We start from the raw sequence: 13,185 nt of genomic DNA on the forward strand, positions 1-13,185 counted from the left end.
GGCTAAGCTAATATATATATTTAGGAGGCACTGGCGGGGGAAGGGATAGGATGGTAGCGGTCCAGCAAGCTTCTTGGCATGCCTCCCAGCCTCCGCCAGCCTCCTTGGATGTGGGCCTCTGTGCTATATTCACACATCATCTAAGTGGGTTGTGAAACACAGTAGCTACCAAGGGATGCTATGGTTTCTCCTTCCTTGGAGATCTTTAAAAATAGGAATAAGCTATCAACTGTCCTAAATTCTTTAGGAAGGGAAGCACTGGCATTGTTGGCTCTTACAGTGTATCAGGTGGTGGTTTAATTTTGTCATCTGATACAAGTATCTCAAGAGTCTGTGAGGTTGGCAACATTATTCTTATCCCCATTTTACAGATGAGGAAACTGAGGCTCAGGGAAGGAAAGTCCAAAGTCACACACCTAGTACAAGATGTGCCTCTCTGACTGCAGAGCCTGCAGTCTTCCCACTACCTGCAGAGGCTCTGAGGCTCTCTCTTTTAGGTTGTCTTTTTAAGGCTTACACATTCTGTATTAGAATAGCACATGGCACTTTGTAAGGTTGATGGTAATCAGTAGACTTGTGATATTGGTGATGGCAAAAGTGACTTCTGTCATGTGATTACATTCTATTGATTTTAGGGCATTGTTTCTTTGAGGCCAGAACTTGGTTGGACCAGATGACCCATTTATGCCTCCCCTTCAGTGTTGTTTGTTCTAGTTACAAGAGAGGATTATGAGTAGCAGTAACAGCTTGTTAGTCTAGGGGAATATGGATTAATCACTGAATTAAACACTGGGGTCCCTGTGTGAGATGTGGTTACATTAGTGCAGTGATGTATTGCTACACCCTGTGGGTAGAGAGACATGGAGGTAAGCGTGTAAGAATTTTATAGGGAAAAAGCAGATGGCAGGGAAAGTGAAAGTCAGGACTTGGAAGGCACATGAATTTGACCTCTTATGCATGTCCTTTGAGAAATGGCATGGAGCTTTGACATCAAACAGTCCTCAAATCCTCACTCTGCCATTTCCTAGCGGGCAGTACGGGGTAAGTCAGATAACATTTCTCTGACGATCAGCATTCTTTGGTTGCGTGCAGTAGAAACCAACTGTGGCTGCTTAGACGGGAGGAAGGTCACAGAATGGACAGAAAAGCCCCAGACCCTGACCTCAGAAAGGGCTGATGGTTGAGCTCTCCAGACTGTCTACCAGCACTGGCTGGATAATTACTCCATGCAGGCTGATGATTACAGGAGAGCTGTGGGTCCCGCACCTCTGGGCAGAAGGGCAGGGTACTTTGGCTGTTGATTTCATCAATGAAAGAGGGGAGTTCTCTGAAGGAGAACTGGGGCAGAATCAGGGCAGAAATATTGGATTGTCACTACTGCCTCTGAGCCCAAGTTCATTCACCTGTAAAATGGGGATATGATATCTGTTTATTGTAAAGATTTGAGTTAATACATCTGAACTGGTTTGCACAAAAAACTACCAGTAAATAGTAGTTATAATATAGTCAAATCTTTATTATCCCTCATGCAGATAATAACTGGTCCATGATAACTTTATTTATTTGTCAATTCCACTGTGCTTTTTTTTTTAAAGGAACATATCCTTACATATCTACAATAATATCAATATCACAGTTAACACAGCTAACAATAATTCCTTTATATTATCTAGTATGTTAACATTTTTTGGCGACACTTAAATTTAGCCCAACAATTGCCTGGCCCATCACAGTCACTCTGTGGGCTGGTGGAAAATAAGCTCATTATAATATTCGCCTAAGGCAAACAGAGCTGGAAAGGTACATCTGTTACAGGAAAAAAAAAACTCATGGACTGTACTTCCGGACTAAATAGAGTTGATCTGGGATTTCCCTCTGTTTGGGTGTATCCAGGTCACCACTCCCCGTCATTAGTACCGACTGTATTTAACACTGCCACAGTTAATGAAAGCTTTGGTAGTTAAACACGTACATGAAATCCCCTATTACTCCAGAGTGCATGTCTAAGCCTTCCGGTGCAATTCAACAAACATTTATTGAGTGCCTACTATATGCAAGAGATTTCTCATTATAACCATCTTGTGGAGTTCTTAAACCAAACTTAAGGGTTTTTTTTTTCCTAGTAAATTTTATACATCAGGAGCCAGATTTGGCTGTCTAGAGTGGGAGAGAAGGAGCAGTCACTTTACAGAATTACTTGTCTATGAATTTTAAGATCTACTAAAAGGAATCCTCCTGGTTCCTTTGGGGACAAACATTTCATAATATAAATGTTTAAAAATCAACCAAGGGTTTTTTTTTTCCCAAAGAGGTTAGTCTGTTTTTCTTTTCACTTAGCAATACTTTGTCTACGAAAGACAAGGGATTTGCAAAGAAGGGTCTTCTGCTAAATCTAGGAAACCACAGCCTTTGTGGTTTTGTTGAAACAAGAAAAGACAGCAATTCCCAGTCCGGAGTCTTCCCCAAAGACTGCTGTTTCCAGTTCCTTGAGCCAGAAATCGCTGCCTTCAAGACAGCAAAAAGAGAAAGAAAAGTTCTGAGCCAGGGTTAAAAAGGTACAGAATATAGTGTTTTATAAGACCAGATGTGAGCAATGATATGGGGAAATGGGCCCTCCTAGATGCTGCTGGCAGGAGTGTAAATAGATACAACCTTTCTGGAGGGCAATTTGGAAGTACTATCAAAAGCCTTAAAAATGATCGTACTCTTGGAATTGATCCCAAAGCAACAAATAGGGCTATACTCAAAGATTTATCCATAGGAATAGTCATTGCAATGTTGTTTATGATAGTGGAGAACTAGAAATAATCTAACTGTTCAATCACAGGGGACTGACTTAGGCTGGTTCAGTAACTTACAGGGCATCCTTCCATAATGGAACATTGTTCAGGCATTAGAGATGATGTTGTAGAACTGGAGCTCTCAGTTAGGGCCCATGGTTTAGGGAGTCTGTGAAATTATATGTAAAATTGTGTGTGTGTGTGTGCGCGCGCGCGCACATTTTGGATGAAAGGGAGGATTCTTATGGATTCTCAAATAGGTGCATGACCCAAGAGAGTAAAAAATCACCATTGTAGAAAATATCTAAAACAGAAAGATGTTGACAACATATTATTAAGTAAGAGAGTGAAAGGTAGGTTAAAAGCAAATATAATACGATCTTATTTTTGTAAAAAAATGTGTGTGTGTGTATGGATAGATGGATGTGTAAGAAAAAGATTAAAAGGTTATCCATCAAAATGAAATCATGGTTATCTCAGTATGGTAGGATTATAGGTGATTTGTTTATTTTTCCTTTGTTGTGTTTTCTAAAATTGTTACCATGAATATATATTACTTTTACATTTTAAAAAGCACCTTTAAAAAAAAAAACGTAGTATGGACCCTACTGTCTAGAACCATACTGTCTGGGTTCCGACATAGCACCTGAAGGGTCTCCAGTGAACTTCTTAGCTTCTCTAGGCCTCAATTTCTTCATCTGTAAAATGCTATTCATCATATTAATAGCTGTGAAACACCAGAGCCTGGCCAGAGGTAAGTGCTCAGTGAAAGTTGGTTATTGTTAACAAGACAAAAGTGAGGCAGGGTGGTGTGTGCCTGAGCTTTGGAAACGCATATGTTTGGGTTTCAACCCAGGTTCATGACTCCTTAGCTGGTGATCACCTTGTATAAGCCTTAACTTTTCCAATCTGTAAAATGGACACAATAATATCTACCTTGAAATCAGCTGGGCTGATTTCAGCACTAGAGAAATATATATGCCTAATGTATAGTAGGGGCTCAAAAATGATAGGAATGCTCCAACGAAAGGAGAGTGTATCCTTTGGGAATTGACGACCAATGTTTAGTGAACTAATCTTTTTGCCTTTTTTTTTTTTTCATACATTAACATAAATCACTCCTCGTCCACCTCATGCTGAAAGCACTGCAATGAAGAGGCTGGCCTTCCACAGGGCTTCGAAAAACAACATTCTTCCTGTCTAGCTAATATTTGCCACTGTGATTACTAATAAGTGTTACCTTTGGAGTTATCATTTTTTTAAGCCTGGCATTACTTTATTTTTCTTTTTTTGAAAATTGAAGTATAGTTGTCTCATAATATTATATTAGTTTTGGGTGCACAACATAGTGATTTGATATTTTTATAGATACGCCTCATACAAAGTTATTATAATGTTATCAACTATGTTCCCTGTGCTGTACATTACATCCCTGTTACTTACTTATTTTGGAGCTATTATTATGTCCTGATCCTGGGATGAATCATTCTTGTTTTTCTCCTACTCCATTTATCTCCTATTTCTAAAACTGAGCTACTGACCACAAGAAAATATTGCATATAAAAGAGGACTTATTACTAGGATTGACTAGAGCTTGGCCATCCTCTTCTTTCAAGTTCCTTGTGTGTCCCAAACCCCACCCCCAACAGTTATCTAACTAAGATATTGGCTTGCTGAGGACCATCATCGCTTCTGAAATTTTATGAGATGCTGGTGTTTGCTAGATGTCTAATATGTGCTTGGCACTGTGTGAAGTCTTTGTCACATCTCATCTTGTCTAGGTTGTAGGCTGAGTCTTCACTTGCCCTCATGCTCCACATCCAATCCACTGGCAATTCTGTTGGCTCTTCTTTCAAAATAAATCCAGAATCCAACCACTTCTCCCCACCTGCACAGCTGCTACTATTGCCAAACCACCATCAATTCTTACCTGAATTTTTTTAAAAATAGATTTGATTTTTTAGAGTATTTTTAGGTTCACAGTAAAATTGAGTGGAAGGTTCAGATGGTCCCTGTACAACCCCTGCACCCTTACACCCCACCATTATCAACAGCCCTCATCAAAGGGGTACATCTGTTACAGTCAATGAACTTACATTGATACATCATTATCATCCCAAGTCCATAGTTTATATTAGGGTTCTTAGTGGTGTATATTCTATGGGTTTTGACAACTGTGTTATGACATCTATCTCACTAGAGTATCATATAGAATAATTCCACTGCCCTAAAAAAATCCTCTGTGCTCCGCCTATTCATCCCTCCCTCCTCCCAGCTCCTGGAAACCACTCATCATTTGACTGTCTCCATAATTTTGCCTTTTCCAGAGTGTCATATAGTTGGAATCATAAAGTATGTAGCCTTTTCAAATTGGCTTCTTTTACTTAATAAGCACTTAAGTCTTTTCATGGCTTGATAGATTCTTTCTTTTTAGTGCTAAATAATATTCCATTGTCTGGGTATCACAGTTTATCCACTCATCTACTGAAGAACATCTTGATTACTTCCAAGTTTTGGCAATTTTGGATAAAGCTGGTCTAAACATCTGTGTGCAGGTCTTTGTGTGGACAGGTTTTCAACTACTTTGGGTAAATACCAAGGACTGTAATTACTGGACTGTATGTTAAGAATATGTTTAGGGTTTTTTTTAAATAGCCAAACTATCTTCCAGAGTGGCTGTACCATTTCTCACTCCCACCAGCAATGAATGGGAGTTCCTGTTTGCTCCACATCCTCAGTAGCATTTGGTGTTGTCAATATTCTGGATTTTGGCAATTCTAACAGATGTGCCGTGGAATCTTATTATTGTTTTAACTTGCATTTCTGTAATGACGTATAATGTGGATAATTTTTTTCATGTGCTCCTTGATATCTGTGTATATATATATATCTTCTTTGGGGAGATGTCTGTCAAAGTCTTTGGCCTGCTTTTTAATCTGGTTGTTCATTTTCTTATTGTTGAGTTTCAAGAGCTCTTTGTATATTTTGGATAACAGTCTCTATCAGATTTATGTTTTGCAAAAACTTTCCCCCAGTGTGTGACATCTCATTTTCTTCATTGTTTCTTTCATAGAGCAGAAGCTTTTAATTTTAATGAAATTTGGCTTATCAATTATGTCTTTAATGATCATGCCTTTGGTATTATATCTAAAAAGTCATTGCCAAACCCAAGATTATCTAGAGTCTCTCCTTTGTTATCTTCTAGGAGTTTTAGTCTTGTACTTTTTATATTTAGTGCATGACCCAAGAGAGTAAAAATTTTTTTTTTAGGTCTATGATTTTTATATTTAGGTCTATGATTCATTTTTTTCAAATGTCTTCAGCTACTTTATGATCCATTTTGAGTTAACTTTTGTGAAAGGTGTAAGATCTGTGTCTAGCTCCTTTTTTTTTTTTTTTTTTTTTTTGCATATGGATGTCCAGTTGTATCAGCATCATTTGTTGAAAAGACTGTCTGTTCTCCATTGCATTGCCTTTACTCTTTTGTCACAGATCAGTTAACCTTTTATCCTGCAAACTTGCTATAATCCCTTATTCGTTTCAGGAGATTTTTTGGTTGAATCTTTCAGATTCTCTACATAGACAATCATGTCATATGTGAACAAAGAGAGTTTTATTTCTTCCTTTCTAATCTGTATACCTTTTATTTCCTTTTCTTATCTTATTGCATTAGCTAGGATTTCCAGGATGATGTTGAAAAGGAATGGCAAGAGGGATATCTTTGCCTTGTTTCTGATTTTAGTGGGAAAGTTCCCAATTTCTTACCATTTATGTATGATATTAATTGTAGTTTTTTTTGCAGATGTTCTTAACCAAGTTGAGGAAATTCCCCTCTATTTCTCTAGTTTGCTGAGAGGTTTTTTTTTTAAATGATGAATGAGCATTTCATTTTGTCAAATAATTTTTCCTCATCTATTGATAAGATTATGTGATTTTTTTCTTAGCTTATTGATGTGATTAATTGATTTTCAAATGTTGAACCAGCTTCACATATCTGGGATAAATCCCACATGGTCATGGTGCATAATTCTTTTTATACATTACTGGATTAGATTTACTAATATTTTGTTGAGGATATTTGCATCTATGTTCATGAGAGATACTGGTCTATAGTTTTCTTATAATGTCTTTGTCTAGTTTTGATATTTGGGTAATGCTAGCCTCATAGAAGAAGCTAAGAAGTATGCCTTCTGCTTATATACTGTGAAAGAGATTGTACTGAATTGGTATACTTTCTTCCTTAAATTTTTGGTAGAATTCACCGTGAACCCATCTGGGTCTAATGCTTTCTGTTTTGGAGGGTTATTAATTATTGACACAATTTCTTTAATTTTCATAGGCCTATTCAGATTGTCTATTTCTTCTTGTATGACTTTTGGCAGATTGTATCTTTCAAATAATTGTTTATTTCATCTAGGTTATCAGATTTGTGGGCATAGAGCTGTTCATAGTATTTTTTTATTATTCTCTCTTTTTTTAATTTTTAATTTTTATTTTTTGGTGGGGGGGAGATAATTAAGTTTATTTATTTTTGGAGGAGGTACTGGGGATGATTATTTTCTTAATGTCCATGGGATCTGTAATGATGCTGTCTCTTTCATTTCTGATACTAGTAATTTGTGTCCTCTTTCTTTTTTTACTTAGCCTGGTAGAGGCTTATCAATTTTGTATATCTTTTCAAAGAACCAACTTTTGGTTTTGTTGATTTTTTTCTACTGATTTCCTATTTTCAATTGCATTTATTTCTGCTCTAATTTTTATAGCTTTATTTTCCTTCTGCTTACTTTGGATTTAATTTGCTCTTCTTTTTCTAGTTTCCTAGGGTGGAAGCTCAGATAATTGATTTTAGATTTTTGTTTTTGGGTAATGTACACATTCTTTGCTATCAGTTTCCCTCTACTTACTGGTTTTGCTGTATCTCACAAATTTTAATGAATTGTGTTTTCTTTTCTTTCTTTCTTTCTTTTTTCTTTTTTTCTTTTTTTTGCAGGAGGAGTTAACTAGGTTTACTTATTTATTTATTTATTCATTTATTCATTTATTTATTTATTTATTTATTTATTTATTTATTTATTTATTTTTCATGGAGGTACTTGGGATTGAACCCAGGACCTCATGCATGCTAGGCATGCACTCTACTACTGAACTATACTCTCCTCTTCATTTTTATTTAGTTCAAAAATTTAAAATTTTCTCTTGAGATTTCTTCTGTGACCTATGTGTTATTTAGAAGTGTGCTGTTTAAGACATAGAAAACAAACATGGTTACTGGGGAGAAAGAGGGTGGAAAGGGATAAATTGGGAGTTCGAGATTTTCAGATACTAACTACTATATATAAAATAAACAATGAGTTTATACTCTATAGCACAGGGAACTATATTCAATATCTTGTAGTAACCTACAACAAAAAAGAATATGAAGAGGAACATATATATCTATATGTATGACTGAAACATTATGCTGTACATCAGAAATTGACACAATATTTAAACTGACTATACTTCAGGTAAAAAAGGAAGAAGAAGACGTGTGTTGTTTAATCTCCAAGTATTTGGGAATTTTCCAATTATTTTTATGCTATTGATTTCTAGTTTAATTCAACTACGGTCTACAGCAGACAATATATGATTTCTATTCTTTTAAATTTTTTAATGTGTGTTTTACGGCCCAGAATGTGATCTATCTTAGTGAATGTTCCATGTGAACTTGAGAAGAATATACCTTCTGCTGTTGTTGGATGAAGTAGTGTATAGATGTAAATTATATCTGGTTGATTGATGGTCCTGTTGAATTCAACTGTGTCTTTACTGATTTTCTACCTGCTGGATCTGTTTATTTCTGATAGAGGGGTATTTAAGTCTCCAATATGATAGTGGGTTAATCTATTTCTCCTTGAAGTTTTATAACTTTTTGCTTCACATATTTTGACACTCTATTTTTAGGAGCCTACACGTAAAGGATTGACATGTCTTCCTGGAGAACTGACCCTTTTATTATTATCTAATGCTCCTCTTTATCTCTGATAACTTTCCTTGCTCTGAAGTCTATTCTGTCTGAAATTAATACAGCTACTCCTGCTTTCTTTTCATTAGTGTTAGCAGGGTATATCTCTCTCCATCCACTTACTTTTACTTTGTATTTGTCTTTCTATTTAAAGTATGTTTCTTGTAGAAAACATATAGTTTAATCCACTTTGACAATCTCTGTTTTTTAAATGGTTTATTTAGACCACAGATGTTTAAATTCTGAAGTGATTATTGATATAGTTTGATTAATATCTACCATATTTGTTACTATTTGTTATTCATTGCCCTGTTCTTCATTCCTATTTTTGTCTTCTACTCCTTTTCTTCTTTTGTGGTTTTAACTGAGCAGTTTATGTGATTTCATTTTCTCTCTTTTCTTAGCATATCAGTTTTACTTTTTTTTTTTATTACTCTTTTTAGTGGTTACACCAGAGTTTGCAATATATATTTATATCTAATCCAATCCCACTTTCAAACAACACTATACTATTTCATGGGTAGTACAAGTACCTTATAATAACAAAATAATCCTATTTCTTCCTCTCCTGTCCCTTATATCATTGCAGTCATTCCTTTCACTTATAAATAAATATGTGCACACACATATACACACAGAGATGCACATACTTTGAATACATTGTTACTATTATTTTGAACAGTTATCTATTAGAATAATTAAGAATAATAAAAATAAAATTTTTTACTTCACCTTCACTTGTTCCTTCTCTGTTGCTCTACCTTTCTTTATGTAAATATGTTATTGACCTATGCAATTTTCCTTCTCTCTAAAGAACTTTTAACATTTCTTTCAAGGCGAGTCTACTGGCAACAAATTTACTCATTTTTTTGTTTGTCTGAGAAAATATGTCTCCTTTACTTTTGAAAGATAATTTCACAGGGGACAGAATTCTAAGGTGGTGTTTTTTTTTCTCTCTCAGCACTTTAAATATTTTACCCTGCTCTATTCTTACTTGTATGATTTCTTAGGAGAAGTTCGATGTATTTCTTATCCTTGTTCCTCTATGATAAGGTATTTTTTCCCTCTGGCTTCTTTTAAGATTTTTTTTCTTTATCTTTGATTTTCTGCATTTTGAATATAATATGTCTAGGTGTAGTTTTTTCTGGAGTGCGGGGCATTTATCCTGCTTGGTGTTCTCTGAGCTTCCTGATCTGTGATTTGGTGTCTGACATTAATTTGGGGGAAATTCTCAGTCACTGTTGCTTCAAATGTTTCTTCTTTTTCTTTCTCTGTTTTTTCTCCTTCTAGTATTCCCATTGAGTGTATATTATACCTTTTGTAGTTGTCCCACAGTTCTTAGGTATCCTGTTCTTTTTTTTTTTTTTTCAGTCTTTTTTCTCTTTACTTTTCAATTTTGGAAGTTTCTGTTGAGATATCCTTAAGTTCAGTGACTCTTTTTTCAGCCATGTCCAGTCTACTAATGAACCCATCCGTGGGATTCTTCATTTCTGTGACCATGTTTTTGATCTCTGGCATTTGTTTTTTTTTCTTTTTTCTGGCATTTCTTTCTGATTTTTTTTTATAACTTCCATCTCTCTGCTTACATTACCCATCTGTTCTTATATGCTCTCTACTTCATCCATTAGAACCGTTGGCATACTAATCATAGTTGTCTTAAATTCCTAGTCTGATAATTCTATCGTCTCTGCCATCTCTGAGTCTGGTTTTAATGTGTGTACTGTCTCTTCAAGCTCTTTTTTGCCTTTTGATATGCCTTGTAATTTTTTCTTGTTAGCTGGGCATGATGTACTGGGTAAAAGGAACTGTAATAAAGAGGTCTTAAGTAATGTAGGGTAAGGTGTTGAGGGAGAGTCTCAGTCTTTCAGTGAGTTTGTGCCTCTGGACTGTGAATTTCACAAGTGCTTCTCAGCCTCTCCCCCCCCCCCTTTAGATGGGAAAGGATGACTAGAGCAGGCTGGAGTTGGGTATTTCCCTTTCTCCATATTGATTAAGCTCTGGAAGATTCCCAATTTTTTAGGGTTCTGGTGAAATAGTTTTTCTTGAGGGCAGGCCTTGTTAAGAAGAACAGAATGCTCTGGTATATTTCAAAATGCTTCCTGTTCCTTTACCCAAGCCAGAAGTATAAATTTACCATGAGAACCTGGTTGAGTCCCTAGAGATAAAACTCATGAAGTGTGGGCACCTCTCAATAACTGGGTCCCCTAGAATTTTTAATTCTCAGATTTGTGTACACTGAGCCTCCAGCAGTTTGTAAATTACAGGTCAGGTTTTCCTACCGCAGCACTGCATCCCACAGAGGTTTCTGCTCATGGCCTCTGCTCTAAGTTGTGATTCTATGTATTCACCTGTCTATCCAAATTTGGGGGGAGGGCCAGCAGCAGTTTGCCTTGAGCCCTCACTTCTCTGATGGATCTGGGAAGGGTTGTTTTCAGCCTTTTACTTTTTAGAACAAAGCGGCAACCTCTAAGCTCCTCACATGCTGGACCAGAAGCTAGAAGTCTCTTCTGGATTTTTGCTGTAGCCTCCTAACTGGTTTAGCCTCTTCTGCCCTTGCCCACAACATAGCAGCTCCAATGAGACTTTAAAATGTAAGGTAAATTTTGTTACTTTCCTGCTCAGAACTCTCCAGTGGCTCCCCATCTCACTCAGAGTGAAAGTCAAAGTCCTGGACCTACCAGGCCCTACACATCTGCCCTGTCTCCAACACTCTGCCTTGATCTCCGTCTTCTCTCCAACTACAAGCTCTCCTTCAGCTGTCCTGACTGCCTTTCCAAGTGTGCTCCCACCACCAGACCTTTGCACTTGCTATTCCCTCTACTTGGAACAGCTTTCCCCCAGAGACCTGCCCAGCACAGTCCTTCACTTCTCTCAACTCTTGGTTTAAAGTGTCACCATCACAGTGAGTCTTTCCCATAATCACCCTATAGATTATAGTAACTCTTCCCCAATCACCCCACTGGCTTCTTCTTTGCTTTATTTTTTCCATAGCATTTATCACTATCTAATATACCATATATTTTAACTTTTTTTTGTCGTTGTTATTTACTTTCTTCTCCCACTAGAATGTAAAGGTCATGAAGGCAGGGGTTTGTCATCTATATTGTTCACTGTTATATCATCAGTGCTTAAAATAATACCTGGCATATAATAAGTCCTCAATAAATATTTGTTGAATGGATCACTGTTAGACTCATATAGATGAGGCAAGGCATGCGGCTAGAGTTCAAACTCAGGTCTTCCTGAGTCAAAGCTCGTGTTCTGAACGACTATGCTACATTGCCACTGTGTTGAATATTGAATATATGATGCGTTCTTCCAAATGGCTATTTCCTACACTCTGGCAGTTTTCTATTTCTTGGCTCTCTCTGGAGTTAATATTTCTGAGTTAGTAAGAACTCTCTATGAACTGCATCCTAATATTTCCTTAAGATCATTGCATTGCAAAATAGGCTGAAATAAGACTGCCCACTGCATTACCTGCAGAGCTGTCTCTCCTTCATTTCGCTTCACTGCAGCCTGTCTGCCAGCTAAGGTCAGAACTACACTGTTTCTGGCCAAACGCAATCTCAGGTTAACTGGTCGATAGGATGAGATCTGTAAAATAAATTAGAAAGACCTAAACGACCGATAACCATCCCTCAACTTCGCATGTTGAACAGACTTCAAGTGCACTATCTATTCTGAGGCTTATAATGACCTGCTGGATGGATCACTGCTCACCCCACCATTTAGATGAAGAAACAGAGGTCACAATTAGCAGCAGTGCAGGGACTAGAATATGGGTCTTCTGACACAAAAAGCCCAATTCCTCCTCAAACTGAGCTTCCTTCTGCTGATTTCATTCCTGTCTATCACCAGCTTTAGTTTACAGTTCTACCAACTTTTCGTACACAGCACCTGGAATCTTGGTAGATAAATAAATTGTATAAGTGGGGAGAGGCTGGGCGTGTTTGGAACACATGGAGTTTTTGGCTGCTTAACATTCTGCTCCCTTCTTTTGTGAGAGCCTCAACTTCTGTTTTGGACAGAAGTTGCTTCTGTCCCATTGGATGCAGTCTCAGCTGGATTGTCAATCAAGGTGGCAAAGGAGAGGGCATTTTGCTCAAGCCAAGCCAATCAGAGTGAAGGACTTGGGATCTTAACCAGAATGGCAGAAGGATAGTATAATGTTGTACAAGAAGCAGCACCCTAACAAGACAGTTGATTCGCCCCTATTCCAGGATGTCATGGCTGTCATTGTTCCTAGCTCTTCCAGCCTCATTCTCAGCTGTCTCTTGATTCCGTGAACTGGCCTCATCCTCCCAATACATCCCTGTGCTTATGTTAGCCAAAATGTATTTCTGTTGCTTGCAACCAAAGAATCCTATTTGGAGTAGGAAATAATTATGGGAAGGCTAG

This window comes from Camelus dromedarius, chromosome 12 (genome assembly GCF_036321535.1).
Source record: "Camelus dromedarius isolate mCamDro1 chromosome 12, mCamDro1.pat, whole genome shotgun sequence".
Lineage (NCBI taxonomy): Eukaryota > Metazoa > Chordata > Mammalia > Artiodactyla > Camelidae > Camelus > Camelus dromedarius.